General features: G+C 43.3%; 1 protein-coding gene across 3 annotated transcripts in view; it reads left to right on the top strand.

Moving 5' to 3' along the window:
- Positions 1–24114, top strand: part of LHFPL2 (LHFPL tetraspan subfamily member 2) — a 176020-nt gene that overhangs the window by 64682 nt on the left and 87224 nt on the right. For all 3 annotated transcript variants that reach the window (XM_057540090.1, XM_057540091.1, XM_057540092.1), the window contains exon 3: positions 23681–23738. The gene's annotated coding sequence lies outside the window, so the exon portion shown is untranslated. The remainder of the gene's footprint in view (positions 1–23680; positions 23739–24114) is intronic.

Here is a 24114-nt window from a genome sequence, read left to right as displayed (position 1 = left end):
GGGGCACACCAGCTCTGCGACGGCTCTGTGCGCGGGGCCGCAGTTACTGCCCGTTACTGCAGTCAGACGCTGCTGTGCCTGAAGTACACGCACTGCTTCTGCAAAACCAGGTGCGGTAGCGCTCTTCTGCAAATGAGGCAACGTGAAACTCCAGTGCGGTAACGTGGAATAACAACCGCCAGTACTTGCCTACTGCTTCATGGTGAGGAAACCATCTCATTTAATCCTCACAGCTGCCCGCTGAGGTAGCATGATGATGAGCTCATGTTAGGAGGGGAGAAGCTCTCAGAGGTTTGAGTAACTCGCCCCAGGGAAAGGAGACCAAAATGGACAGTTTTTGACCACCCGTGATCATTATGTCCCCACACCGAAAATGGTGAAGGTGGTACTTAAACCCAACAATTTGAACCCCAGAGTTGATGCCGTTCCTCCTCCTCAGGTCCTTTAGAGAGGCACAAGCATTGTGTAAGAATGGCCTTGCCATCCCTTCCATGTTAGGCTCCGGCATTGCATGGCCTTCTAGACCACTGGGAGGTCGTGTGAGAAGGGTCTGACCTCAGGCCCCATCTGTAAAATGGAGTTAATGGCTTGTCTCATGTAATTGTTGTAAGTGATCCGTGGAGGGCCAGGGCTCAGTCCATACGTGATGAGGAGGAAGAGGATTGTTGCTACTGTTAAGGTGCTCCGTGCTCTTGAGGTTTTAGTTGTGGGAGGTTCTGTCTCCCTGGATGCATGGCTGGGACGTTTCTGTGCTGAACATCCACTCCTGACCCTCCCATGCTACACACACCCACAGTAGCTTCCTGGGGGCTGGTTTCCAGGGATAACAGCTTTTGAACCGCTCTCATCATCTGTTTCCTATTCATTCCACATACCCGAGTTCAAACTTTAAAGATTCTTTTTTTTTTTTTTTAATTTACCATTTTTTTTTTTTTTTTTTTTAGTGGTGTCTCTTTTTTTTTTTTTTTTTTAATGAGGATCTTGAATCAGATGTGTATGTTTGATTGATTGATTGATTGATTGATTTTGGCTGTGTTGGGTCTTCGTTTCTGTGCGAGGGCTCTCTCCAGCTGCGGCAAGCGGGGGCCACTCTTCATCGCGATGCGCGGGCCTCTCTCGTTGCGGAGCACAGGCTCCAGACGCGCAGGCTCAGCAGTTGTGGCTCACGGGCCCAGCCGCTCTGCGGCATGTGGGATCCTCCCAGGCCAGGGCTCGAACCCGTGTCCCCTGCATTAGCAGGCAGATTCTCAACCACTGCGCCACCAGGGAAGCCCAAAATTTACCATTTTTTAAAAAAATTATTAGCACCTTTAATTATTATTTATTTATTTATTTATTTTTTTGGCTGTGTTGGGTCTTCGTTTCTGTGCGAGGGCTTCCTCTAGCTGCGGCAAGCAGGGACCATTCCTCAGCGCGGTGCGCGGGCCTCTCACTATCGCGGCCTCTCTTGTTGCGGAGCACAGGCTCCAGACGCGCAGGCTCAGTAGTTGTGGCTCACGGGCCTAGTTGCTCCGCGGCATGTGGGATCTTCCCAGACCAGGGCTCGAACCCATGTCCCCTGCACTGGCAGGCAGATTCTCAACCACTGCGCCACCAGGGAAGCCAAACTTTCAAGATTCTTATACCTCATCAAACAGTGGAGACAGCTGGGCCTCTGGTTCTTGCTGACCCCGACACTTTCTTAGGGCCAGTGGTATTCATAGCCTCTGTCCAGAGCTAATCTTTTAATTCATCCTTTAAAGGTTTATGGAACATTTTTGTCCCGAGCAGAACCGAATGCTTTATGTCCCTCTGCATCACTTAAGCAGGAGTGGACATGTATCATCTTATCTCATTTCCTGGAAACAGGCAGAGACAGGCCCCCAGGAGGACCTAAAATCTGAGGTCACACTGCTTCCCTCATTTTCATTGCCAGCGAGAGGTACTTCCCAGCAAATGCTACTGTTCTTCTTCTTACCTTTCTTAAGTTTTTTTTATCCTGGTTGTCTTTTCTTCCTCATTTACTTATGGGAAATTGAAAGAACATAGGAGCCTCTGTTCCTACTTTTTCAGTGTTAATCTAAATTTTGTGAAAATCCTAAACTGGTCAGTTCCTCCCCTTCCCAACTGAAATCTCCTTGAGCTTAGAATGCCATCTCCATTTACAAAGTCCTTCTCATCAGCTGCTTGCCGAGAGCTAGAATCACTTAGGTCGGATTGTTTCAACATGAAATAAGACTGAAGATCCCTTATTTATCATCTAGAAGAAAAACCATTTATAAAACCATCACTCCTTTAAAAAAAAAAAAAAAGAAAGAAAGAAAGAAAGAAAGAAAGAAAAACTGAGCCATTGGTACTAGACTGAATCAATGAAAATTTGAGTGGAATGGGGACAAAATTCGTTGCCTTATTTTTAATTGTAGGGCTCCTGTTTATGCAAAGTGGCCCAGGGATAAAGAAGAAGCCAGTCTGAGTTGAGCTGGATAAAGATGAACAAAAGGGTTGAAGACATTTATTGAGTTATTTATTTGCCTACTCATTTCCTGTTATTGTTAACTGAATGAATTTCTCTACCAGCCTCTTCCTCAAACATCTTCCTTCTGATTATTATAGTTGAGGAAGCTCCAGGGACTTGCTTGGTCTTTTCCTTCACCTAAAGATCCCTGTTAAAGTCCTTGATTAGATATGATAAGCTGGAATATAAATGAAAAGTGGTAAATGAGATTCCAGGAGCAGTTTTTCAAGAGTCCTACAGCTCCATCAGTCCGCTCAGTCAACCAGTATAAATTACGCAGTATAGTGGGCATTTCGACAGATGCATCTTTCTACTTGGCTCAGTCCTGAAATCTGAGAATATTCCAACCACAGCTTCAGTAGTTGCTCTGCTTTGACCCATGCTGCAGGAAAATGGCCAGGCCAGAATCACTCAACTTGGGGCCCTTCATAGGCCTGGTGAGGGCCTTTTTTGCTTTGTTTGAGGGCAGTTTTCATCTTTTTCTTTTTTCTTTCCTTTTTTTGCAGGCTCAGATTCAAAAAGGCGGAGGAAATAAACTTTTGTACTGAGATTTGAGTGTCGTACCGAGTGTGTTACTGAGTGTACCTTCTCAGAAGGGTCCGCTCGAAACACAGCTATTTATGAATAAGCAGCCTCCCTGCCACTGAATTGTAGCTTCTAGGCAACAGAGAGCTGGACTTGGAGTCTCTGAGCCCTCACAGTGCTCACGTATGTTGTTGATGGATCACGTGGTAGTTTTGTCCTTGTTAGAGGACATGTAGCTAAGAGCAAGCATGCTACTGCGAACCTAGTGTGTGAGATGAGTGGAGTGGAATGGTGTTGGAAGCCTTATACTGAATGATTCCTGGAAGAGAATTCCTAGAGGAAATTGGCAGTAAAGTGAAGCCATTCATCTCACCCCTTGATCTCTTAGCAGGGGAAAGTACCTGTCCCCAGGTGGACTTAGAAGCCCCTGAAATATATATGACCCAACCCATTCCCAAACAGGTTTCCATTTGAAATGGAACTGCCAGGAACCTTCTTTCTTGCAAGAAAAAGGAAATTATCAACTACACCTGGTTGTGGGTGCTCAATTCCAAACCTCTCCAAATGCCCCCTGCGAGAGGGAGCCTGAACTCAGCCTCATTTGGACACCAATTGGCAAAAAGTGGTCTCATTCCTTCTTCTCTCTGCCCCTTAGGTCATAGTTTTTTCCTGTTCTCTCATTGCTTTTGAAAAACCCAGTAATATTCCTTTTATTCTTTCTGTGATTGACATCTTTTTTTTTTTTGTCACAAAGGTAGTGTGCTGGCATTTCCTATCTTTACATTGATCCTCTGAAAAGGTGAAGTGCAAACAACCATGCCAGAGAAGAGAACATACTTAATATCTTTGCGATGCTATCCAAATTCTTGAGAAACTTATTAGAACTGGATTATCTTGGTGTTGGCCAGTTGAGAACAAGCCAACAACTGTACTTGTCTTTCTTTCCCAGAGGGCACAACAAGAAAAGACAGAAAAGTTCAAGGAATTAAAAATAGAGCTTTCATTAGGAGGTCAGGTAAACATCTCTTTTGAGTTTCATTGAAAAATTCCAGGAGGTCAAGGGCAAAATCTCCAGAAGACTTGTTTCAAGGGGTAGCTCAGTGGAAAGTTCACCTTAAAAAAGATTTAGGAAACCTGAGCATGATATTGCTTAGGGGACTCTTAGAAAAACAGAAAAGGAAAAGGACACCAAAACCCAAAATTTCTACTCATTTGGAAAGTGTGGAAGACCTGGGAATGATTTTCACCGGTGACTATGAGAGACCTCTTCATTGCACATGAGTTTCCTTCTTTCCAGAAGCTGTAGAGTCATTTCTTAAACTTGTGAATTTGAGTGCAGACACCCATGGTGCATATAGGGTCATCTGGGCGGAGAGAACAGCATAACCATCCTTGTAAGCCAGGCACATTTCTGATGTCTGTGGTTTAACCTATAGCATAGTTCTTGGTTATTCACTTTGTGTTGTTCCAGTTACTAGTTTCAGGGTTCAAATGACATCTTTTAACAAGAGTTAAGCTCTTGTTTAACTTTTTTAAAAAAGTTGAAATAAACAGTCACCTTTGACTCTGAAGGAAATTAAACCACAGTTCAGGTTACCAGTGGAGATTGTGGAATTTCTGTCCTGGAGATCTTCAAAAGTAGAACATGAAAATTTAGGTCACTTAAGTAAGTCTGTTTGGAGGCTAACCAAGGTGGCATCTTGCAGAGTTCCCAAGTTTAGAAAACAACTCATGTTAATATTCATATATCCTTAGAACATAAGGAAAATCAGTACCATTGTCTTTTGACTTCTTAAAAATGTTTGACTTCCCCATGCCCTGAAATGACTGTGTCTCTCATTTGTGTTGTATGCTAATGTTGCTTGTGGAAATTTGGGAGTGAGTAGGAGGGAGGAAGGAAGAAGTCCTTTTAGAAGATGACATTTGATCTTTTCAGAGGGTGGCGCTGGGAGCTCACTTGGCTTCAACAGAGCTGACTTGACTGAGCATATTAACAAACTCCCCAAAGAGCAGTGCTTAGCTTGAGGGCACTTCCTGTAAAGAACTATTGCTTTACTAAATGATCAAACTTGCTGGCTTTAAATGGTCTATAAAATGCGAAGAGGTTGGTTGGTTCAGTGACATTGGAAGCTATTAACTTAAAAAAGTTAAGAAGATTGTCTGAAACAAGATTTTTAAATCATCTGGCTCCAGTAGGAGTCTAGAATGACAAAAATGAAAAAGTCAAGAAAAGTTTTTGTGGCATGCCAGACCACAGTGAACATAGTTCTTAGTGACTTGTTGAATTCCCAGTGTCCCCGGGGCTGGCCGTCTACTTCTGCAGACTGCATCCAGCTCTAGCCTACCACATAGTGACAAACCAGCTTCCCTCCCACCTACTGACCTTAAAGACACACTGTTCATTGGCTTTTGAGCATCTGTAAGAAAGAATTGGTTTTTTAGAAATGAGAGACGTTATAAGTTATTAAAGGTGCTCAGCAGACAGGAAAACAAAAGGTAAAATTGGAGGGCTTTTGTGTGTGCATGTACCAGTACCTTATGAAAAGCTTTCTTCCATTCTTTTTAGTGAAGATAGATTTATCTTAAGAATTTTAGTTAGGTCAATGTCCTATGTGACTCTGTTTCTTGAAATTGCCCAGTCAATGTAATATGGATTTAAGACATTCCCAGGGACCTAGAAACTAAAATATACTACCTTCCCTTTGTTTTTCTTCTCTTTGTCTTTTTTGTTTGTTTGTTTTATTTTCCTGGACAGGCAAAAATAAAGGAGAGAACTCTTAAGCTATAACATTTGGTTTTAGTGCTGTTTTCTTTCCTTGTTCCATTTAAAAAAGGACACATTCATTAAAGTAAGACCCTATGTTTTTAGTTCTTTCTCTCTTTTAACTTTCCATTTATTTGAAGTTGGTTCTGCCATGTGGTGGTTTTCAAGATGTTTGTTTATTTACAGTGAAACCCTTTCTTTCAAATGAAATCTTGTGTTTAATATATGAAACAGATAAACTGCAGCTGTTCTGGGGGTTGCCCCTCGGCCTCCTCCTGCCTCATGGTTCCTGAGACACAGCTGAGTAACCCAGGGCCCTGAGGAACCTGGTTTTTAATCCCCTGGCATGAACACAGGATTAGGAGGGAGTGCCCAGTTTGCTGTCCCCAGCTTCGCCACCCAGACTTTTTTGTCACTTCTCTTCTCTGGACTGAGTTCCCTGTTTGAAAAAATGATGGCTTTGTATCAGATCATCTCTGAGGTTCTTCCTGCCTTAACAGTCAGCAGTTCTGAGCTATACACAGAGAGCTTTGAGGCGCTGAAATGTTCGGTGACTGAGGAATACACACAGTGAGAGCAGGAGGCCTGGCTAAAGGAAGAATCGTCCTGTTCTAGCGTGAATGGTTCATGTAAATGAAAGGTCAGGAACCAAAACTGATGCATCAGCAGAATTGTCTCTGAGGAAAATGTTATCTGGAGATTTCAGTGAGGCATCCTCTAACGCAGAAGAGTGTTGCGGAGAGAGGGATTTAAACCAGTTGCAGGTTGCTGTTTACCATTGATTGTAGTTGAATTTGCTGCTAAGTGCTTAGCTATTGATATTAACAAATAAAATAATATTCTCTCCCTAGAGAAAATTCTGTCCTATCACTGTGTGTGTGTGTGTGTGTGTGTGTGTGTGTGTGTCTGTGTGTCTGTGTGTTGGGGAATGCATCTGAGGCATACATAGTTCAAGAATCTGCAGCCACTTAACACATTTGGTTAGAGAATGGGGTATGGTGAAGCCAAGGTCAGGGTTCAGTAGCTCTGGGGGCCAGTTAGCTGGGCAGGGCTCTGGGGCCAGACTGTACTTTTAACCCTGACCAGCTGCTTCTCACATGTGTGCCATGGGTCACAGGGAGGGTTAGAGAGCCTGGAAGGATATCCGAACTCAGCTTTTCCTCCTGGGACCTTGCAGGCAGGTCCTGGTTATGGAGGGCTTGGCGTCTCATCTTGGTGGATGGAGGGCACGCTGCCTACATCTTTAACAGCTATGAGAAGAATCTTTTAAATTCTCCCTGTGAGCCAGGGTCTCAGTGCCTGCTGCTCGTGGGTCTCTCCAGCCTGAAGACAAAACTTCCAAGGCTAAGTTAGAGTAGAGATTACTGAAATAATGCTCTATAGTTCTTGCTGTGACAGTACCTTCCTCTTTTTTGGGAATTGGGAGAAGGGTTGGCATTACAAGAGAAATCTGCTTCTATTTTAACTCCTTAAAGTCCATTGTTCTCTGTAGCTGTTCTCATTTCTTCATGGAAATACCATTTTGTAATTAAAATTTGAAACACTTGGTTTTCATCTGTAAAAGAATAGCGTACAGGAATCTTATGAAAGTTGTTTGGAAAAATATGATTCCAGGGCACACAGTTCCCCCAGAGAATGGTTCTGTATGAATAGATTTTTACTACTAAATTACACACAGAACATTTTCTCTTGTTTCTTAGCATACATGCAGTCATGTATGAGCCCTCAGTAGGATTTCATTTTTGCCCAGGGAAGCAATTAGATTTAGCTGTAATCTGTCTTCTATGAAAGATAAGGAAAGACAAGTCATCTGAACTAACGTTATCTCGAACACTTCTTTGATGAGAAAAGTTATTTGTTTGCGTGATAAACATTACAGAAGTATAAAACTTAAGTGCCTCTTGATCTCTGCACCAATCATCATAGTCTTGAGCCAATTGTGAAAATGGGTATAAAAATTAGAATTTAAAAACGTCTGTTGATTTTTTTTTTTTTTGAAATTTGAGTCTCAGATTTTTTTTTTTAATTTTATTTATTTATTTATTTATTTATTTATTTTTGGCTGTGCTGGGTCTTTGGTTCGTGCGAGGGCTTTCTCCAGTTGCGGCAAGTGGGGGCCACTCTTCATCGCGGTGCGGGGACCGCTCTTCATCGCGGTGCGCGGGCCTTTCACCATCGCGGCCCCTCCCGTCGCGGGGCACAGGCTCCAGAAGCGCAGGCTCAGCAGCCGTGGCTCACGGGCCCAGCCGCTCCGCGGCACGTGGGATCCCCCCAGACCAGGGCTCGAACCCGCGTCCCCTGCACTAGCAGGCAGACTCTCAACCACTGCGCCACCAGGGAAGCCCACGTCTGTTGATTTTTATCCCCGGAATTAATTTACTCCAGGTCAGTGGCTTCCGAAGTGTGTGTTTTCACCGTCGAGTGCTTTCGTCAAGCAAGATTTTAAGTGGAATTTTAACGCAGAAGAAAAAGATAAAAGCAGAGACCCCGAAGTTGTAGCTGGGGAAGCACTCTGCTCGCTTCCTCCTGCACCCCGCCAGCGGCACCCCTGGGGCCCTGTGCTCGAGGACCCTCTGCAGCACGCTTAGAGCAGGCGCCTTGCCCAGTTGCTTCGGCCCCTGCGCGTGTTGAGGTTGGGCCTTCCTTCGCCTCCTTGACTGACTCTTCTGAACGGGGCACTCACGGTGACGTGTGTTTCCCATTGCTGATTCTGGGTGGTTATTTTTAGTAAAGCAACTTAAAAGCAAACCACCTAAGCCAACCAGTGATTTTTTTTCTATCCTGAGATTGGACCTTTACATTTGACTCATCTTTTGAGTTTAACTCAAATGCCACATTTGTCACTGCTTTTAGTCTGTGCCAGGAAGTTTTTCTCCTTGTGGATTTACATTCAAACCTGTAACTACAGTGCTTGTGCCATGGTGGACGCTCATGTTCACTGACCTTGTAGGAATGAGCTTTTTCCTTTTATACCCCATTCTGAGTAATTGTGTTCCTGCCTGCTTTCTTTCCGGCACTGGATAATAACACATAATGCAGCGTTATTCCACACTGTAGATAACGCTGGAGTATCTCTTAATCTTTGATCAGACTGGACTAACTCAGAATCCTACATGAGAAAAACAGCCTTGTGTAAATATACAATTCTTGAATCCATGTTGTGCAGGTAAGGTGGCACTGAGGATGGTTGGTCTTAGTCTTAATAGGTGTTCATATATTCATAAGTATTTTCCGAGCACCTGTTGTCTATAGAGTAATTTGGCTAAGCCTCGACGAGACAGATCAGATATTTCACATGCAGTCACTCCTTTAGTATGCACCCCTGTGAGGTAGATGCTATTAATTTTTTTTTTACTATACAATAGCCAGCTCTTCCCTTACTCCAGGGTAATCTCACCCTTAACTATGGCCCCTACTATGATCGTGTTACTGTCGTTTTCCCCTTTTATGGCTGTTCGTATTTGCCTTATGTATTGAGGTGCTCCTATGTTGGGTGCATAAATATTTACAATTGTTATACCTTCCTCTTGGATCGATCCCTTGATCATTATATAGTGTCCTTCTTTGTCTCTTGTAATAGTCTTTATTTTAAAGTCTATTTTGTCTGATATGAGAATTGTTACTCCAGCTTTCTTTTGATTTCCATTTACATGGAATATCTTTTTCCATCCCCTCACTTTCAGTCTGTATGTGTCCCTAGGTCTGAAGTGGGTCTCTTGTAGACAGCACGTATATGGGTCTTGTTTTTGTATCCATTCAGCCAGTCTATGTCTTTTGGTTGGAGCATTTAATCCATTTACATTTAAGGTAATTATCAGTATATATGTTCCTATTACCATTTTCATAATTGTTTTGGGTTTGTTATTGTAGGTCTTTTCCTTCTCTTGTGTTTCTTGCCTAGAGAAGTTCCTTTAGCATTTGTTGCAAAGCTGGTTTGGTGGTGCTGAACTCGCTCAGCTTTTGCTTGTCTGTAAAGGTTTTAATTTCTCCATCAAATCTGAATGAGATCCTTGCTGGGTAGAGTAATCTTGGTTGTAGGTTTTTCTCCTTCATCACTTTAAATACGTCCTGTCACTCCCTCCTGGCTTGCAGTGTTTCTGCTGAAAGATCAGCTGTTAACCTTATGGGGATTCCCTTGTGTGTTATTTGTTGTTTTTCCCTTGCTGCTTTTAATATGTTTTCTTTATATTTAATTTTTGATAGTTTGATTAATATGTGTCTTGGCGTGTTTCTCCTTGGATTTATCCTGTATGGGACTCTCTGTGCTTCCATGACTTGATTAACTATTTCCTTTCCCATATTAGGGAAGTTTTCAACTATAATCTCTTCAAATATTTTCTCAGTCCCTTTCTTTTTCTCTTCTTCTTCTGGGACCCCTATAATTCGAATGTTGGTGCGTTTAATGTTGTCCCAGAGGTCTCTGAGACTGTCCTCAATTCTTTTCATTCTTTTTCCTTATTCTGCTCTGCAGTAGTTATTTCCACTATTTTATCTTCCAGGTCACTTATCCGTTCTTCTGCCTCAGTTATTCTGCTGTTGATCCCTTCTAGAGAATTTTTAATTTCATTTATTGTGTTGTTCATCACTGTTTGTTTGCTCTTTAGTTCTTCTGGGTCCTTGTTAAACGTTTCTTGTATCTTCTCTATTCTAGTTCCAAGATTTTGGATCATCTTTACTATCATTATTCTGAATTCTTTTTCAGGTAGACTGCCTATTTCCTCTTCATTTGTTAGGTCTGGTGTGTTTTTACCTTGCTCCTTCATCTGCTGTGTGTTTTTCTGTCTTCTCATTTTGCTTAACTTACTGTGTTTGGGGTCTCCTTTTTACAGGCTGCAGGTTCGTAGTTCCCGTTGTTTTTGGTGTCTGTCCCCAGTGGCTAAGGTTGGTTCAGTGGGTTGTGTAGGCTTCCTGGTGGAGGGGACTAGTGCCTGTGTTCTGGTGGATGAGGCTGGCTCTTGTCTTTCTGGTGGGCAGGTCCACGTCTGGTGGTGTGTTTTGGGGTGTCTGTAGCCTTATTATGATTTTAGGCAGCCTCTCTGCTAATGGATGGGGCTGTGTTCCTGTCTTGCTAGTTGTTTGGCATAGGGTGTCCAGCACTGTAGCTTGCTGGTTGTTGAGTGGAGCTGGGTCTTGGCATTGAGGTGGAGATCTCTGGGAGATTTTCACTGTTTGATATTATGTGGAGCTGGGAGGTCTCTTGTGGACCAGTGTCCTGAACTTGGCTCTCCCACCTCAGAGGCACAGCCGTGACACCTGGCTGGAGCACCAAGAGCCTGTCATCCCCACGGCTCAGAATAAAAAGGAGAAAAAAGAAAGAAAGAAAGAAAGAAGAAGGTAAATAAAATAAAATAAAGTTATTAAAATAAAAAATTTTAAAAATAATTATTAAAAAAATTTTTTTTAAGTAAAAAAAGAAAAAACGGACAGACAGAACCCTAGGACAAATGGTAAAAGCAAAGCTATACAGACAAAATCACACCCAGAAGCATACAGACACACACTCACAAAAAGAGAAAAAGGGAAATAATATATATATCTTTGTTCCTGAAGTCCACCTCCTCAATTTGGGATGATTTGTTGTCTATTCAGGTATTCCACAGATGCAGGTACATCAAGTTGATTGTGGAGCTTTAATCCGCTGCTTCTGAGGCTGCTGGGAGAGATTTCCCTTTCTCTTCTTTGTTCGCACAGTTCCCGGGGTTCAGCTTTGGATTTGGACCCACCTCTGGGTGTAGGTTGCCTGAGGGCATCTGTTCTTCGCTCAGACAGGACGGGGTTAAAGGAGCTGCTGATTCGGGGACTGTGGCTCACTCAGGCTGGGGGGAGGGAGGGGTACGGATGCGGGGCGAGCCTGCGGCGGCAGAGGCCAGCGTGACGCTGCAGCAGCCTGAGGTGCGCCGTGTGTTCTCCCGGGGAAGTTGTCTCTGGATCACGGGACCCTGGCAGTGGCAGACTGCACCGGCTCCCAGGAGGGGCGGTGTGGAGAGTGACCTGTGCTCACACACAGGCTTCTTGGTGGCGGCAGCAGCAGCCTTAGCGTCTCATGCCCGTCTCTGGGGTCTGCGCTGATAGCCGCGGCTCACGCCCGTCTCTGGAGCTCGTTTAGGCAGCGCTCTGAATCCCCTCTCCTCGCGCACCAGGAAACAAAGAGGCAAGAAAAAGTTTCTTTCCTCTTCGGCAGCTCCAGACCTTTTCCCGGACTCCCTCCTGGCTAGCTGTGGCTCACTAGCCCCCTTCAGGCTGTGTTCACGCTGCCAACCCCAGCCCTCTCCCTTGGATCAGACTGAAGCCGGAGCCTCAGCTCCCAGCCCCGACCCGTCCTGGCAGGTGAACAGACAAGCCTCTCGGGCTGGTGAGTGCTGGTCGGTACCAATCCTCTGTGCGGGAATCTCTCCGCTTTGCCCTCCGCACCCCTGTTGCTGCACTCTCCTCCGTGGCTCTGAAGCTCCCCACCTCCGCCACCCGCAGTCTCCACCCGCAAAGGGGCTTCCTAGTGTGTGGAAACCTTTCCTCCTTCACAGCTCCCTCCCACTGGTGCAGGTCCCGTCCCTATTCTTTTGTCTCTGTTTTTTCTTTTTTCTTTTGCCTTACCCCGGTACGTGGGGAGTTTCTTGCCTTTTGGGAGGTCTGAGGTCTTCTGCCAGCATTCAGTAGGTGTTCTGTAGGAGCTGTTCCACATGTAGATGTATTTCTGATGTATTTGTGGAGAGGAAGGTGATCTCCGCATCTTACTCTTCCGCCATCTTGAAGCTCCCTGCCCAAAGCAATCTTGAGAAAGAAAAACAGAGTTGGAGGAATCAGGCTCCCTGACTTCAAACTATACCACAAAGCTACAGTAATCAAGACAGTATGGTACCGGCACAAAAGCAAAATTATAGACCAATGGTACAGGATAGAATGCCCAGAGAAAAACCCATGCACATCTGGGCACATAATTTCCGACAAAGGAGGCAAGAACATTCAGTGGAGAAAAGACAGCCTCTTCAATAAGTGGTGCTGGGAAAATTGGACATCTACATATAGAAGAATGAAATTAGAACACTACCTAACACCATACACAAAAATAAACTCCAAATGGATTAAAGACGTAAATGTAAGACCAGACACTATAAAACTCTTAGAGGGAGAACACTCTTTGACATAAACCACAGCAAGGTCCTTTTTGACCCACCTCCTAGAGTAACAAATAAAAACAAAAATAGACAAATGGGACTTAATTAAACTTAAAAGCTTTTGCACAGCAAAGGAAACCATGAACAAGACGAAGAGACAACCCTCAGAATGGGAGAAAATATTTGCAAATGAAACAACAGACAAAGGATTAATCTCCAAAATATACAAACAGCTCATGGAACTCAATATAAAAAAAAACAGACAATCCAGTTAAAAAATGGGCAGAAGACCTAAATAGACATTTCACCAAGGAAGACATACAGATGGCCAAGAAGCACATGAAAAGATGCTCAACATCACTAATTATTAGAGAAATGCAAATCAGAACTACAGTGAGGTATCACCTCATGCTGGTCAGAATGGCCATTATCAAAAAATCTGGAAACAGTAAATGTTGGAGAGGGTGTGGTGAAAAGGGAGCCCTCTTAACACTTTTGGTGGGAATGTAAATTGATACAACCACTATGGAAAACAGTATGGAGTTTCCTTTAAAAATTAAAAATAGAACTACCATATGACCCAGCAGTCCCACCACTGGGCATATACCCTGAGAAAACCATAATTCAAAAAGAGACATGCACCACAGTGTTCATTGCAGCACTATTTACAATAGCCAGGACATGGAACCAACCTAAATGTCCATCGACAGATGAATGGGTAAAGAAGATGTGGCACATATATACAATGGAATATTACTCAGCCCTAAAAAGAAATGAAATGGAGGTATTTGTAGTGAGATGGATGGACCTAGAGTCTGATACAGAGTGAAGTAAGTCAGAAAGAGAAAAACAAATACTGTATGCTAACATATATATGGAATATATATATTAAAAAATGGTACTGATGAACCTAGTTGCAGGGCAGGGATAAAGAGGTAGACAAAGAGGATGGACTTGATGACATGGGGTGGGAGGGCGAAGCTGGGGTGAAGTGAGACTAGTATCAACGTATATACACTACCAAATGTAAAATAGTTGGCTGGTGGGAAGCAGCAGCATAGCACAGGGAGATTGGCTCAGTGCTTTGTGATGATTTAGAGGGGTGGGTTAGGGAGCATGGGAGCAAGGCTTAAGAGGGAGGGGATATGGGGATATATGTATGCATATGGCTGATTTGCTTTGTTGTGCAACAGAAACTAACAAGGTATTGTGAAGCAATTATACTCCAATAAAGATCTGTTTAAAAAAAAAAAGCCTCTGTGCAAATAGAGGCTACCCTCACCTGATCTCCTTTTCCCTCTGGGTTTCTTGGCCAAGATATTATCATCTACCCATACATGTATTCATCAACTGATACTAAGAACTCAGTCTGTCTCAGGTGCTAGTCCAGATATTAGGGGTCCATACAGCACAGACTCAAGCACATTCAAGACCTTGCCTTAATGGAGCTTACACTCTAGTGGACAAACAACTGACTTAGGAAAACTCTGTATCTGTACCTATATATCTAAATATGTCTGTAACTACCCATTCATCCCTCTGTGTGGATGGCTGTCAGGCAGTGGTGAGAGCTTGGAGAAATAAAGCTGGGTGAGGATGGCAGGCAGTGCTGGAGAGTGAGAGGATGTATGCTGTGCTCTTCAGCTCGGGCGGTGAGGGAAGGAGGTGACATTCGTACAGGGACTTGAATGAAGTGAGAGGGTAAGCCATGTGAATATCTGTGATCTGGAGAAGGCCTCTGTTCCTAGTCAAGGACTTAGTCATGGCCATTTTGTAATGTTGCCGAAGCCACAGTTCGTAAATGTTAGCTAGCAGATGGATGGATGTACCTGGACCTGGGAGTCAACCAAGCAAATAATTATTACCCAGTGTGCTGGGAGTGACAGAGGCATGCTCAGAAGTCTGCATGGGCTCAGAGGAGAGAGGGGTGGGAAGAGGTCAAAGGCAAGAGCAAGTTTAGAGAAGGCTCCGTGGAAGATGACGCTTGAGTTGGGTCTTGAGCAGAGTTCCACGTATGGAATTGGGGAAGATATAGAGGCGAACGGGCAGATTTGGAGGACACAGCATCAGATTTGGGGTCAAAGCAGGCCACGAAAGAGGGGCGCATAGCCCCATGACTTGTCATGGTGAGTGGTCATCAAACCCAGGACAGGTGAGCTAAGGTCAGGTGTGTTCGAAGAGGATGCATTCATTAATCTGACCTTGAATGCTGTCCTTGGGGAAGAAAGAACGGGAGAAAGAATCTTGGGTTTTCCCCTTTTCTCCCCTTCCCAGGTGCCCCCTTGAGAGTGTTCCTTCCCCACGTCCCCCTTATCCTGTGTCCTTTTCTGATTTTAAAGACCGCTTCGGCAAGTTTCCTGTTCTGAGAGCTGTTGCAGAAGTCTCTGCCATCTTGGCTGGAAGATCAGTCATTTATGTGTTTCGAGAAAGAACTCCACTCTGTGGTGCCACGGGGAGGGGCCTGGCTGTGATGCCTGAAAGCTTGAGGGGGAGAGGACGGGGCTCGGCCTTTGCTTCTGACCCAGGGTGCGGCTGTCCTTTGCTTCTGACCCAGGGTGAGGCTGTCCTTTGCTTCTGACCCAGGGTGAGGCTGTCTCGGTGGGGGGCTGGGCGGGAAGGACAGGCTGTGGCTCTCCTAAATGAGGGGTGTGGGCTCTGGGGTCACCCTTGGTCTGGGCACTCATTGGGAATGGGACGAACGAGCAGCGGGGACTCTGCAGAAAAGCTCTGGCATCTTCCACATGCGGCTTTGGCATTATTTTGGTTTTAGTGTGTTTGCCTTCATTTTCTCTAATCTATCAGGGTAGGTTTCCTCCACCTCCCACTTTAAGTTTTATTCGGAAGGCTTTATAAATACAGTGATTCTGTGATAAGATTTCTGTCATGTATAATGGCTTTTTTTTTTAAATTAATTTATTTATTTTTGGCTGTGTCAGGTCTTCGTTGCCGCGCATGGGCTTTCTCTAGTTGCAGCGAGTGGGGGCTATTCCTCGTCGTGGTGCGCGGGCTTCTCGTTGCAGTGGCTTCTCGTTGCAGAGCATAGGCTCTAGGTGCACAGGCTTCAGTAGTTGTGGCACATGGACTCAGTAGTTGTGGCTCATGGGCTTTAGAGCGCAGGCTCAGTAGTTGTGGCGCACAGGCTTAGTTGCTCCGCAGCACGTGGGATCTTCCCGGACCAGGGATCGAACCCATGTCCCCTGCATTGGCAGGCGGATTCTTAACCACTGCGCCACCAGGGAAGCCCCATGTATAATCGTTTTTATTCTTTAATACTAAGTCATTGTATTCCTTTGTGGTGTGCACATTCCTCTGCTTAGGCAAGCAGAGCTGTCCGAGGAGATGTCGGGAAATTTCAGTACCCACCTCCTTCTCTCCCTCCTTAGAGTGCAGTGGCTGTGCTCCCCTTTTCCTTGTGGGGTGGTGGTTGTAGTACAGGCCTCATTACAGGACTCCACCGCCGAGGAGTATTAGGATTTATTTTTATTGATAAATTATACTGTACATTACTATGTGAGATTTAGTGCCAGCTAAGAATATTTTATTAAAGGTTCGTGTACCCTTTGTTTTGTGGTGATGCAGATTTTTACACATTTCTTGAAATTTTTTTCTTCCTGAAAGTGAGAAGCGTTTGAAGTGATTTTATTCCTCCGGCCTTCATTCGGAGGGTGTCCTCACGCGTTCCCCGGTGACACTGGCCTTCTGGGCTCTCTCTGGTGTAAATGAAGATCCTCTTGATTGTCTCTGTGCCACCAAAATCCTGTTACCTGCTCACTAATGTCAAAAGTTTAGCAAAGCTCAAAGCATTTGATTATGAAGACTGAAGCTTAAGGTACACATACCAGCAGTGACCCACACGCGTTGTGGTATAAGCAAAGGCTGCCAGCCCTTCCCACAGTATAGGGGTCTTGGGGGCACAGCGCGGGGGCATCGAGGCAGAGAATTGCTAACAACACACGAGAGGGAGTACTTTCCTGGAAAGTAGCAAGGAATGCCTTGTTCGTTTTGGTCTCCCCGGTGCCTGGCAGATATTTTTTGACTGGGAGTAGATAAAATAATGGACAGATAAATGCTTTTATGTATATGTAAGATAACGAAAAGGGTAAATATTTAAGCTGGGGAAGCTGGGCTTCCTAAAGCAAGCTATCCATTTTACCACTAGAGCTACCTTGCTTAGAGGCAGACTCTCCCTTTCTCTGATTTCTTGCCTGTGTTTTCAGGAAATTGCAAATCCTTTAAAGGGAAGGCATTTCCACAATGGTGCGTTGGCCTGTCCTGATGGTGTAACAGCCCTGCGCCTCAATGAGCTTCACCTCTGTGAAGGCGATGCCATGTGAGGGTCTCCAGGAAGCATTCCATAGGTCAGACAGGCTGATTCCTGGGCTTCAAGGGGTTTGTCATTGACGGCCAGCCTGGGAGCAGGGTCTCTAGTTGCTGTATATCTGCCTTGGCCTGTGTGAGTCCGAATTACCCTGTTTGGAAATCTTTTTAATGAGTAGACGTTCTTTATTTCGAGTTTTAATCTTGCCATCTGTTTTTCAGAAACACTGGTCTGTTATTACTTAAAGTTTATTCCCAGATTTGGAATGCAGACTGCTAAGAAACGTCAAACAGAAAGGGCTCGTCAGCACTTTTGGTCCAAGTTCCTAACGGGGCCGCCTGTTTGCCTGGCATGTGCCCCGGCTGTGCTGCGCTCACCTGCCCTCCTGTGACAACCTGGATCTGTCAAATATCAAATGACCTGTTCGTGAACAAGTGGTTGTTGGAGTACTGGATGAGGTTTACTCATTGCCAGTGCCTGACGATATTCACAACTGTTTCTCTCTTGCAAAATGATCACATATCTATACTCAAGTTTAAAAAACAAGCAGGAATATTGAGTAGTTGTCATCTGGAGGAAGGTTTCTCAGAATTACTTAAAGAGCTCTTTATTTTTATTTATTTGTTTGTTTGCTTATTTATTTAAAAAAATTTTTTTGGCTGCATTGGGTCTTCATAGCAGCACGTGGGCTTTCTCTCTAGTTGCGGTGAGCAGGGGCTACTCTTCGCTGCGGTGGCTTCTCTTGTTGCGAGCACAGGCTCTAGGCATGCAGGCTCAGTAGTTGTGGTGCACGGGCTCAGTAGTTGTGGCAAGTAGGCTCAGTAGTTGTGGCGCACGGGGTCTAGAGCACAGTCTCAGTAGTTGTGGCGCATGGGCTTAGTTGCTCCATGGCATGTGGGATCTTCCCCGGACCAGGGCTCTAACCCGTGTCCCCTGCATTGGCAGGCGGATTCTTAACCACTGCACCACCAGGAAGTCCCTAAAGAGCTCTTTAACTGTGCACACTCACTCCGTTAGCCTTCTCCACCACCTGTATCCTAAGGATACTCCAGGACAGAAGACATTATGCACCGACTTGAGGACTCCCCTGTGAGGACAGCATAACCACCACCCCGTACTCCTCCATGCCTGCTGAGTTACCCTTCACCTCTGGTGTTTTCTCCTCATTCTGGAATTCCTGCTGTCATCTTGGCTTGATGATTTTCTCATTCCTATTAACCCAGTATTTCTCTCTTTCCCATATCGTGCCTTTTCTATCTGTGGCAAATTTTCCTAATGCGATCATCCATTCGTTTACACGGTAAACATTCATGAAACATCTGCCCTGTGCCTTGCACTGTCCAAATGCAGGAGATAAAATCCAAGTAGGCTATTCTGTGGTGCGCAGATACTTAAAAACTTACCCTTTAACACATTCATGTTGATGTGGGGAGTTTTGGATTGAGTCATTTCTCCTTCCTTACGAGTAAAAGGAAGTTTCTGTGATGAACATTCAGCTTGTAGTCTGTGAGGTCTTTGGAAACTTGAACTTCAGGCATTCCCTGTGTGGCTGAGTGGCAGGGCAGGCATTGCAGAGGTTCAAGTTCCCAGGATTTCACATGAGTTATCACAGTCCAGCCTTTGGCAGTCTGCCACCCTCTCTACTTGGTAGACAGGTTTGTGAAATTTGACACTCTTACGTCTTTCCTGGAAAATCTTGTAAGGTTCAGCAGTCCTTCAGTGGCTGACCCATTTCTGTTAAACTCCTGTTGTCAGACCCAAGGTTATCCCGGACCTGTTGTTAGAATAGTCAGTGCATTCCATTGACTTTTTTTTTTTTAACTCCCAGCCTAGGCTTTGAGTGACAGTTTATACTTTGGATGCAGAAATGGGACATTCCCCTTTTTTTTTTCTTTCTTTCTTTATTTTTTTGGCTGCATTGGGTCTTCGTTGCTACGTGCAGGCTTTCTCTAGTTGTGGCAAGCGGGGGTGCCCTTCATCGCGGTGCACGGGCTTCTCATTGCGGTGGTTTCTCTCTTCTTGCGGAGCACAGGCTCTAGGGGTGCAGGCTTCAGTAGTTGTGGGGCTCGGGCTCAGTAGTTGTGTCTCACGGGCTCTAGAGTGCAGGCTCAGTAGTTGTGGCGCATGGGCTTAGTTCCTCCATGGCATGTGGGATCTTCCCGGACCAGGGATCGAACCCATGTCCCCAGCATTGGCAGGCGGATTCTTAAGCACTGCACCACCAGGGAAGTCCCGGGATACTGCTCTTTGTGTTTGTTATGTTGCCCCTAACTCCCCTTAAAATGTGAACCGACTGCCCCAAGCATTTATTGTATCAACATAGCACAGTAAAGTAGGATTTGGACAAATATTCCTTTAGTGGACACATGTAAGCGAGAGAAGTGTCTCTACCAAAAATATAGAGTACTTCTTAGTGAGGTAGAAGGGGTGGTTTGTGAGAGTAGTAGGGCTCTTACCATATTTTGCTTTCAGCTCATCTCCTTTGGTATTCACTTCCGTGCTTCACATCTTTGGGACCCATCATTGCTCCTGTCCTTGATGAATAAGTATGGTCTTGGTTGTTGCAATATTGCCTAGTTGGAAATACCCTGGACTTGGGAGTCAGAAGTCCTGGGTTGGAGCCCAGATTATAGTGTTTACTGTGTGATTCAATTTAAATTGTTCAAATTCCTAGTCTGTAAAATGGGAATAATAAATGATGTCTGTTCCCAACCCCACTCCAGCTACCTTCCACTCCTAGTGTTGATCAAATGAGAAAATGAATTTCAAAGTGTCGTGTAACTTACACAGTTCTCTGCCGCGGGAGCCCCCATCCTTACCAAGTATGGGCTTTGTGAACTACCGCAGGGTTCATGAAATGCCTCTTTCTGTTACAGGACGGTTATTGAGACTTTCCCCTTCTACGGGCATCTGTGATCACAAGCAGCTGCCTCTTCACCCACCCAGAGGCAGCCTGGACCTCTGTGGGACAGCTGTTTATGATGACATTCTTTCTTCGGTTAAGCTGAAATCTAGCCTTCTAACTTCAAGATAACTTACACTTCTTGGTTCTAGTTTTACAGAGTAACATGAAACAGTTCAAATCAGTGCATGTCAAGTTATAGAAATTTATAACTGAGAAAGGGGTCTTAAACTGAGCTTCCTGTTTTTGGCAATTCAGTTCAATAAATAAGAGCTGGGGCCTGTCACGTGGGTGCTGTGCTCCCGCACTAAAGGCAGCTATTGTTTCTCCTCCTGATCTCCGGAAGTGGAACCAAAGGGCAGGGAACCAAATGGGGATGAATGGGAAGCAAAAACTTTTTAACTCCTTAATGTGCAAAAATGTGGTGGTTTGAATTTTTTTAAGAATCCTTGCTAGAAGAAATAGTACCTGTATTTATTGGGCTATGAATAATTTAAATAGCTCAGCAGACTACTAATCTACAAATGAACATATTTACAAAATAGAAATAGAGTCAAAAATGTAGAAAACAAACTTATGGTTACCAAGGGGGGAAGTGAGGGAGGGATAAATTAGGAGTTTGGGATTGACATATATACACTATTATATATAAAATAGGTAACTAATAAGAATCTACTAGGGACTTCCAATGGTTTAAGACTTTGCCTTCCAATGTAGGCGGTGCAGGTTCGATCCCTGGTCGGGGAGCTAAGATCCTACATGCCTCTCTGCCAAAAAACCAAAACATAAAACAGAAGCAGTATTGTAACAAATTCAATAAAAACTTCAAAAATGGTCCACATCAAAAAAATCTTAAAAAAAAAAAAGAAAAGAATCTACTGTATAGCACAGGGAAGTCAATACTCTGTAATGACCTATATGGGAAAAGAATCTAAAAAAAAGTGGATATATGTGTATGTATAACTGATTCACTTTGCTCTACAGCAGAAACTAACACAACATTGTAAATGGACTATACTCCAATAAAAATTAATTTTTAAAAATCTACAAAAATGAAGACAAAAGAATGATAAATAAGAAACATATTTCTAATTTTTATAAGCTCCCATGTGTTTAACAACCTGTAAATGAAAAACATATTTGCACATAGAGAAATGGAAAAATGGTGATATGGCTGCATGATAATGCTTTTGTGAGTGCTGCACTTCCAGTGCAGGGGGTGTGGGTTCGATACCTGGTCTGGGAGCTGAGATCTAAGATCCCACATGCCTCTCAGCCAAAAAACCAAAACATAAAACGGAAACAATATTGTAACAGATTCAATAAAGACTTTAAAAATGATCCACATCAAAAAAAAAAAATCTTTAACAACACTGTAAAGCAACTGTACTCCAATAAAATTTAATTAAAAAAATAATAAAATTAGTGGGTATATTTAGTACCTACTTCAGGGTTTTTGTGAGAAATAAATGAGTTAATTTCCATGAAGTTCATAGAACAGTGCCTGACAGTTAATGCCTAATACATTAACTATTTTTTATGAACTTTTGAGGACTGTGAGATTTGACATATTTTCAGTCTACTGTATTTTTTTGAAATAGCATTAAAAAATAAAAAACTATATATAACACCCTACTTACCAACCATATCCAATAACAGAATTGGCATGATTCATCTTTCTGATCACTTTGGTGGTTTCACAAGATGGGACTTGGCTGTCAGAAAAGCTTTATCATGATACTGAAAACTTACTCCCAGATAGCATACTTCTTTGGACCTTAGGCCAAATTTATGTATTCTAGGAGGTGCTTTTTCTCGGCAGTGTGAGTTTGGAGAACTTTAGGTGGGAATCAGGATTCAACCCTGCCTTCTCTGCTGTTAGGGTCTCGAGATGTGCCTTAACTGTCCAGAACTTTTGCTTGCCTTGTATGTAACCAAAGAGATTTTTAAATGTTATCCTTGATTTGGAGGTGTGCTAATTCAAGTATTTTTGTGACCCATTTAGCTTTTAGAGGTAATGAAACATCAAGAACTTCATTTATAACAGACCCATTCATAATAATCCTAGTGGCTTATTTCACAGAAGCTGTTTCCAGATAAAAATACTGATCATGACTTCCCATGATGTTTCCTGAAAGGGTAAAATTAAACTGTGGGAAATTCTTGGAATTTAACTAGTAATTAACTTATAAAGAACCTTTTTAAAAAATCATAACTCCCCCAAGCTATTATATAACAAAGGACCTTAGGAATTCAGAATTCTTTTATGTATGTATTTTTTCTCAACTGAAACCCAATGAGCATTGTCCAGTATCTTCGAGTTTGTAACTGAACTAAAATGATTTCTTTATATAGAGGAGCCTTTGAGTCCAGTATTGGCTTTTCAACCTCAGGTCCAGTCTGGATTTATACTGATGCTGCACATGTTAACCTAGTTATCTGGATGTAAGTTTTTACTTGTGTACTGTATTATGTTACAATCCTAAATGGCATGATTAGGCTCAACATTTTTAAACATGCAGAAAGCACAAGTTAATTTTATCTGCTAGTCGGTTTCCTTTCCAGACTTTTACTTTAAGGAATGTCAGATTTCTATTTGGGGAGGTGATGAATAGACTACATAGAGTGAAAGGAGTGCCTTCAAGGGGCCACATGGCAGAGTGAAAAGAGCATGATTTGGAAACCCTGGATCTGTGTGATACTGGGGAAGTTTCTCTGCTTCTTTCAACATCTGCTTCCTCATATGTTAATGGACATACTCCCTGTCTGGAAAGGTTATAATCTGATGCCACACAGTCCTGGGGGCACAATAAATTCCCAACAAATGGCAACTGTGATATTTTATATAAGAAATTTGTTCCATTTATGTTTAATATTTCAAAGCAGTGCTGAAAGACATTTTGGTCTATTTTGTGACCGTATTAAATAGGCTTATAATTTTAAAAGGTTATCTAAAGACTTTGAGAACACCAAAAGGAATACTTGATTTTGGAATAAACTAACTAATCATTAAAGAAATTCTTCTTCTCGATTCCTCTGTTTACTATGTGAGGGTTTTAATGACCATTTCCCCATTTCTCCAATTTTTGACATCCTTGTGAATTTAGCTTTAAAAAAAGTTAACAGAATAACTGAAAAAGGATGTAAAGTGCTGCCAGGATGGATTCCTCATTCACAATTTTATATTTCATTCCATAATTTGTTTTTGGATTATTTGAGCTTTTTATGTTTGTTCATAAAGTGCCCTCAAGGTCACAGGTTGTGTTTTCAAGTTGATCCCCTTGTGAGGGGAAAGGAAAGGATGTTGTAAGGTGCATGTTCATGGGCTGCACCTTCCTCCCTGCTCTCTTATTTTTTTCTGGTTCATCAGTGGTTTGGACTTTGGGTTAGTGCATCAGTGTTCCCAGGAAGGGGTGGCTACATTGTAATGCAAGCTGAACTTATATGCAACCTGGGGGCCAATATTTGAAACATCACATATTTTAATGAGACATAAAATTGTATGGTAAGCCTTTCTTGTGTGTTTAAAAAAAAAAGTAATGTTTTGTTCAATTTGTTTCTCCAGGTGGCATTTTTCTGAAGTTGTTCATTGAGACGTCCCAGCATTCCTGCAGATATAATAGGTGAGTCAATGAAATCAGATACCCTTACTATCAGTGATTCTTTGGAAACCCTTTCGAGGTGGGTGGCAACTTACTTCTTGAAAGAGGTTCAGTGTTCCAAACTTTGGGGCCCTGAATGATGAACACTAGTTTTTTTGTTTTTGTTTTTGGCTAGAAATACCACTTTGATGAACGTACACAAATGTTGTAAAGGACCCTGTAAAGTTTCACTAATGATACTAAGTTTAATGCTGTAAATTCCGTGCCTTCAGTTCTGACATAGTTTGTTCTGTCACCATTTACAAACAAGTTTAAGACCTCTTTATAATGGGCACAGCTGGCTTTAAGTTGTCTTTCCTTTTGAGCTTCTCTGTGGATCATTCACCCTTTGTTATCA

Source organism: Balaenoptera acutorostrata, chromosome 2 (genome assembly GCF_949987535.1).
Source record: "Balaenoptera acutorostrata chromosome 2, mBalAcu1.1, whole genome shotgun sequence".
Taxonomy (NCBI): Eukaryota; Metazoa; Chordata; class Mammalia; order Artiodactyla; family Balaenopteridae; genus Balaenoptera; species Balaenoptera acutorostrata.
This window is presented reverse-complemented; position numbering and strand designations above follow the sequence as displayed.